This window comes from Rhineura floridana, chromosome 1 (genome assembly GCF_030035675.1).
Source record: "Rhineura floridana isolate rRhiFlo1 chromosome 1, rRhiFlo1.hap2, whole genome shotgun sequence".
Classification (NCBI taxonomy): domain Eukaryota; kingdom Metazoa; phylum Chordata; class Lepidosauria; order Squamata; family Rhineuridae; genus Rhineura; species Rhineura floridana.
The window spans coordinates 4,600,735-4,608,693 of record NC_084480.1 but is presented as its reverse complement, the minus strand read 5'-3'; positions in this window follow the sequence as shown (position 1 = coordinate 4,608,693).

Below are 7,959 nucleotides of genomic sequence, written 5' to 3'. Positions count from 1 at the left end.
AATAAATGCTCTTTATCTTTTACCTAAGAAGATTGTGTCTTTTGTTATTTGTGCCTGGGAAAGGTGGGACTTGTTTTATCTCACTCTGCTGCTTGCATTTTTATATCTCTGCTAAGAAATAGGACCACCAAACTTAGTTCCCATTTCACTTTATATTTTTAAAATGCCAAACACTTCTCATGCTCATAACCCAAGAAGTGCAATTTCTTCTCAATGACAGGAAAAACAGCACAGGTTATGTTTATGCCTGTTACACAGCCATGGAAGAAGGCACAGGGAGCAGAAAGGCAGAAGCAGCCCCAACACCATCCATCTCTAAACCTGTCCAAGTTGCCAAGTGGGTGTTCCTTCCTAAGAGGCAAGATCCTGGGAGGGCTATAGCTCACTGGTGAAGCACATGCATTGCATGCATAAGATTCCAGGCTCAGTCCCTAGCCTCTCCACATAAGGCCAGGAAAGTCCACTGTCTGGAATGCTGGAGAGCCAGTGCCAGTTGGGATTAGACAGTACTGAGCTAAGTGGACCAACGGTCTGACAGGCAGCTTCCTATGTTTGCTGTGTTGCAGAGTAGGTTCGTTGTCTTATTCCCAGGCAGACAGACAACTTACTTAGTAACATCAGCCATTGCCTATCGCAGCAAGAAGCAAGGAAGGGGAAAAGAGAAATCAAACTTGCAACTCAGGAAGGTCACTTAATGAGCCTAGATACATTAAACTTTTAGTGGCTTTTTCCTCTCAGTACAGTGGGTATTAATTAAAGACTGTTGCTTATTCTTATCCCAACATTTTGCACAGTGAGTTGGACCCAGCAAGTTCTGTCCTCCCCCAGGGATCACACCAAGGAAGATCCAGGATACAGTTGTGTATGTCTGAAGTAAAAAGAGATCAGCCTCACAAAGGATGTTGAGGGCACCAACTGTTACTGATGAGGTAGGAAACTGTTCAACTGACATTTCATATTCTTCCTCCAAATCTCCAAAAAAACTTTGGATGATGAATGAACAAGTCTTCCTGTCTCTTTAACAAGGGCATTCATCTATTGCAACTTCTGGCCAAGGTGTTAAGAGTTCTAGGTCTTGGAGCTATATATCCGTTCATCACTTATAGACAGCAATAGCTGAAGATTTGTGCATAAAGTTCTCTGTGGGCATTTCCCCCTCTTACGCTCATTTTGCATGTGTACAGTTTTTTCAGCTGCATTTCTTGTTCTGATGTGCAGGAGGTGCCTCGAAAAGGGGATAGTTTTCCTATCAACCACTACTCTGGTTGTTGAACATTTTTTAAAAATTATAGATGGGAGTGCCAAGAGACTTGAATGTGACAGCCATAAAAAGAATTAAAAATAGAAAACATATTAGAAATTTTCTACCAAACTTGACCCTCGAAAGTACTGCAGCCCTATAGATTCAATTAGCTTAGTTGCTATGATGTTGCAAGGGCACGAGTTAAATAGCGATGACCAACCTAGAAGATGCTGAAATTCAAATGGCAACACCATTAAACAGGGTAGGTATTTCCTAGGTCAGCCTTTGCCAACCTGGTGCCCTCCAGATGTTTTGGACAACAACTTCTATCAGCCTCAACCAGCACAGGCTGGTTGAGTTGTTCTGGAGCATTTTGACTGAAGCAGACAGATACTGGGCAATGCTCATTTCTAATGACTTTTAATGCTGTATATGGTGCTGTTTTTGAAGATTGTTTGAAAACTAGTTAGTGCAAAATAAAGCAGCATGTTTATTAAGCTGGAACTGGGCATAGGGAACATATCTTGACGGTTCTCAAACAGTTGTACTGTCTTCTAATCCAACTCTGAGGCCAATATGATATGCCGTTTTTGATCTATAAAGCCCTATGTGTCTTGGGACATGCGTACTTGGAGGGCTGCATTTTCCCACGTGAGCCTGCCTCGATGTTAAGACTGATCTCTGAGACACTGTTTTGGGTCCCTCTGCCATTTGATGTAAGGTAGGTAGTGCCGGAAGACAGGGCCTTCTCTGTTCTGGTGCCCTGCCTCTGGAATTCCCTCCCCCAGAAAGGTTTACTCGGGGCTGTCTCATTCACATGAAAAGAAAACCCCTTTTTATTTGCTGAGGTCTTTTAAGTGTTTTAACATGTAGGTTTTAATGCTGTTATTTATTTTGTGTTTTTATTGTGTTATTGCTCAATTTTGTAAGCTGCTCAGAGTGTACAATAATTAAAACACCATCTACAACTTCTAGTATAATACTGTATAGCTAAGCATGCCACATGTGAAGCTATCAGAAGGAATTGCCCACCATTCATAAACCAAACTGGAATAAGCACCTGGAATCACTGTACAAATACACTTTATTGAGATACCCATATTAAGATGCACAAAGTACTTCTCTTCACCAGATTTCAGTTCACACAACTTCAAGTACTGGAGTGGGGAAAAACAAACTGCACTTGAGAACAATTACTCTATATAGAACAAGGCTGAAGTAGAAAGGATTAGGTTGTCAGGTTGCAAAGCAGATGATACTCAGGGTGAGAACAGCATGTAATGCTACCAGGTAATGCACAGACTACCTCCTCCGTATTGTCAGATTGTCCATCTGGAGTCTTCCAAAGAGGTCCAGGGCTTAACTTTTGCATCCAGGAAATTGATTTAGGTCTAAGGAATGATCTTGTAGACATTATTAGTAATCAGTTTGGAGCTGTTCTACGTAAAGTGGGAAAACAACTCAGCTAGCTCTACTTCAGAAATCCATGCTTCATTTTGCAACAGCTGGAAGCAGGATCATGACTGTTCTTGTCCTGCATCCTCACACGGGCGAACAATAAGAAACAATAGGAAATGAAGATGCTGGAATCCCATCGATTTAAGCGTTGCTGGAAATGAACAGGGCCCATGTCTATCCACTCTTGCATGCAGAAAGATATCTGTTTACCATCTGCATCCCTTTTTATTTCTTCCAACCAAGAAATAGCACTACAAAGTGCTCAACAAAAGACATGTGGAGACACTATTATGAACATCAACATTTACTATCAAGAAACAAAATGAAACGATTAAACTTGCGTTTATTTTCTTGCACCCTGTTAGGGGGGTGGGGGAGAAATAGGACATTTCAATTATTCTTTATGAAATTTGAGGCACGCTTTGCAGCGTTAATGAACAGAGTCACCATATTACATATTGCAACCAGTGGATTTCTACACGTGCAGTTTCAAATAAGCTGATTTGAACAGATGGAAAAATCATCCAGATTCAACATCCTTACATTAAAAATTCCAATTGACTCCCTCACTCCATAATCAGTTGTGGCTTATCTTCTTTCCTATAGCTTATTTTAATTGTTTGGAACACTTGTAAGGAAAAGACAGCAACTCAAGTTGGTAGATTTTTGCAAGCCAGGACGTAGGCAAGTCTTGTAAGACCACTTTTTTTGAGGGGGGGATTTAAGTAACCTAGTGTGCAGAATTGAAGAGTGCACATGTGAGGAAGCCCTTCCAAGGAGTAAACTGGAGAATTAAAACAGAAGATTTGCAGTCAGTTGAACATGAAGCAGACACTCAACAGAAAAGGGGAATGTTTCTTGGGAAAAAATATGGTGGAGCTAGCCAGGCTATTAACAGCTTTGAATTCATCAAAGATGCGGTATGCACCATATATTTAAAACACATTGCTTTCCTCCCCAAGAATCCTGGGAATTTTCATTTATGTCTCACAGAGCTCCCCAGCACCTTTAACAAGCTAAATTTATTAGGATTCTTTGGGGAACGTCATGTGCTTCAAATGTATGGTGTCTATGCAGCTGGTCACGCAACTTGACCTGACTTGATTTAGACGAGGCAAAGTAATACCAACTTCTACAAAAAACATATTGCTAGTGCAAATCCCAAGTTTTTTAAATATATATATATATATATATATATCCCCCAAAAGATCAAGGAGTCAAGACACCAGGGCAGATGCTCTCAAAAAGGAAAGGCTCTGGCACCAAAGATGGACACAGTCTGTATTCTAAACTGAAGGGCTGAGCGCATGCCTTGCCTTTTCTCATGGCATATTTGTAAAGGAAAAGAGCACAACACTACACCCCTAACTCTCCTCATCCTAAAAGGATTAGAGCACTAATGCTGCAATAAGAATTTATGTGCAGGGGCAGACAGGAGTACAAGCACACATGATGGAGTCCTGCAAAGGCACTTCATTCATCCATAGTTCTGTGCAAGCAGGTTTTGTTTTTAAATACTATTATAATAAAGAAACCGGGCAGGGTATCTCTAGAATCTTGTTGGGAAAGGATCATCACTGAGTGCTTTCCTCACTTTGATATTGCAAACCCAGCACACAGACAAAAATTGTGACTTACTACCCAACATACATTAGTGATGGGCTAATAGTTCATCATCAGCCAAGGGCTCTCAGTCTTCAATGTGGTCAGGCAGCATCTTTCTATCATTCAAGCTACCAGGCAGATAGTGTAGTTGCTACCACTAACCTCTTGTCCATTTCAAGGCAGAAAACCCATCTCTGCAATAGATTTCAGCCTATAATGGTTGTCTTGGGTCAATCCCAAACTGAAATGTGGACTCCCTCAACTTTGAAGCTGAAACCACCCCCAATGGCTGTTCTAGGGCCAATGGCTTCAGCAGAAGCATCAACAATTCCAATATCAAATGGCATGTTTGTTCTGTATTCAGATCACCACATATTTATGGGGGATATGGCCAGATGTAGTTTCTGTCCGCTAAATGTATAAATCACTGAGCCTATTACTAGTTCCATACCCTTCTGCACAGTGGTGATATGCAGTTTGCATAACTTAAAACATTTGAGGTCAGCATGAAGTATTCCCACACCACATTGTGATGACTTTTGTGGGGTGGAAACATGTTCCATATGTTCAGGTCAGCACAATTGCAAGTAGAATAAGTTATCGTGTGCAAACACGCTGTTAGGGAATCCTCAAGAAGCATTCTAGGTGTACATACAGAAATCTGCAACGCTGCCTAGCAGTGAACCAATCCTACATAGTATCCAAATGAAATTCAGGTTGCAAGGAGGGAAGGTGGAAGTCACAGTAGGGCTCAACTTTTCATCACATTGGCTAAAGAGGCCTCGCAGCCATATTCAGAGCTCCTCCTAAAACCACAACAGCTTGCCACAGACTGACTGGGGCAGCAACTCAATGCAATGGGAAATCTTGCCCATGCAAAGTAAGGGTGACTTATCTGTGGCCCTGTAGGTGCTGCTGAACTACAACTTCCATTATTCCTGGACATTTGCCATGCTGGCGAGACTGATAGGGGTTGTAGCGCAGCATCATACTCTAGAGGGTCACAGGCTAGCCAACCCTAGTGTAACGCAATGCTTTCCCAATAAATAAGGGCATTATCCCATTGAAGTTTCTTGTACCTACTCCTAAATAGTTGGAGTAAGTCTTAAAGCAGTGATGGGGAGTCTGTGGCCCTCCCCCTTGGACCTATAAAATGATGAACACTCAACATTCAAGAGGCAGCTGGACAGCCACCTGTTGGGTATAACTTGGATTCCTGCATTGAGCAGAGGGTTGGACGTGATGGCCTTACAGACCCTTCCAACTACTATTTTACAATTCTATAATCATCCCTGATCATTAGCCATGTTGATTGGGGCTGATGGGAGTTGGGGAGGGCACATATGTGCTACCCCTACCTTAAAAGTGTAGGAAGCAGTACCAATTTGGGATGGGGGAGTTGAAGTCACATTCCCTCCATGAGGCAGCCTGGGGAGGAATGGGCAATAGAGGTTAGGGCAGCCAGCCACCACCACACAATCGGAGAACATATGGGCTAGGGGAGGATGCAGCATTCTCCAAGGGGTGGGCCTAGAATTGAAGAACAATGCATCTAAGCATAATTTAGCTGAGGAATTCATTTTTAGTGCCAGAACTGAGTTTACAGTCCTTTCACACAGAAATCTATTCTTGTTTCCCCCCCCCAAGCTTTCTTAGTTTCAGCTTAATTGGGGGGGGGGATTGCTGTTGTTGTTAAACAATTAAGTGAGAAATCAAATAAATGAGACTGAAAATCAACCAGAGATCCCCCAGTAGATCCCAATCTAGTATGACAGTGGGACACAGTGATGAGAACCATTGCCCCCAAGTGGAATGTACGGATCAAGGAAAGTGAGCTCTGCAGGATGAGAGCATTTTAAAAATAAGAATACAAAACAGAGTGGAGGCAGCAGAGCCAGCGTGAGATTATTTTGCTGCCCCAATCAACTGCAGTTCAAGGTGCACTACAAGATCCTATGTAACATCCATAGGTTATGTGCAGTTGGGCCAGCTATGGCAGACATGGATAAAAGGCGGTGGGACAAACCACACACATTAAACAAACAATGGTTTCAGTAATCCCAAACCTGTGAGATTTGGGGGGTGGGGAGGTGGGTAAAGGCAATAGCACTTACCCTTCCACATAGACGGCACCACCCATGCACATCTGACTATGTTCTCCTCCTGCTCCATGAACAGAAGGGAAGTCAATGACCCTGTGGATAACTGGGTGATTGCCTAAGACCCATTTAAAAAGTGCAGTTGCAACTCAAGGACCATGTCACATGTACTAAGCAGGACCATACCTCAATGCTCTTTCAGCAATGTTTCCTGTAATGCGTGGAAGCCATGCTAAGTCTTTTTAACCATCTCTACACACCATGAATTACAGCTGGTATAGCACAGTGGGGAGGAGAGCCTGGCTGGGAGTCCAGAATCTGTGAGTTCAAATCCCCGCTTGTGTCTCCTGAGTGTCAGGGGCCAGCTAAAGATCACCCCACAGTGAGTGGCTCAGGGGTTACATGCCCTGCCACCTGTGGGCAAGCTGCATAGTCCCAAGGAGCCCAGTTGCCCCCCAGCTGGCAGTTGCGGACAAGGAAGGGGCTGGCTTGTGCCGCTGTGGCAAGCCGAGCAGGCCCTAGCCAGCTGGGGAGGACTAGTCACAGAGGGAGGCAATGGGAAACCCCCTCTGAATACCGCTTACCATGAACACCCTATTCATAGAGTAGCCATAAATAGGAATCGACCATAAGGCAGTCCATTTCCATTTTACACACCATGAGGACCCACTCCAGGAACCTACTATTTCTGTAGTGTGCAAATACAGCCTATTTAGCTTAGCATTGTCTACACTGACTGCAGCTCTCCAGAGTTTCAGACAGATGTCTTCTCCAGCCATATCTCAGAAACTGAATCTGGGACCTTTGGCATGCAAAGCGTGTGCTTTATCACTGAGCTACAGCCCTTACTATGGGAAGCACCGAACTGCCAGTTTACTTGAATTATAACTACATATATGCCCCACAAAAAGTGTCAGGCTTGGTTTTCCAGGATCGTGCCTTAAAACATACCGAAAGCAGCAGAAGCAACTCTCCCTTTAGTCATTGTTTCTCCTCCCACCCCTGCCAGCACTTTCAAATTGTATTTTGCACATGCCAAAACATTTGTTTCTCATGGTATCCACAGCCTTTCAGCTGGATTAATAATGCAAACTGCAGACAATTTTGAATGTGCAGTTTCCAGATTAAACATTGTCAAAGGCTAATTTTTACGTAATTGCGATCTTCCCTCTTTTTCAGCTTGCCTGTGTGAGAGTTCAAAGTCAGGTTTGTCCAGAAGCTTCTGAAAATTTAAATGGTAAATGTGACACTACGCATGTATCTCTTGTAGATACTAAGAATGCTTTTGAGGAAATATTAACACTTTGCTTTGGATTATTAGCTTAATAACCATCTGTTTTGATTAATAACCATCTATGTGTAGCCAAGCTGTGCAGTTTGCAAATCACCATCCAAAAATAAAGCGATCCACTGTCCCCTCAAGTTAAGCACAGCAGTTAGTGGAAAAACTTGCACTCCAGACAAATCCACACATTTGATTTTATACATCACACTCTTGAACATCAAATGGAAAAAAGTTACAATTCATTGAACAGGTTGGTTGCATCTTAGAAC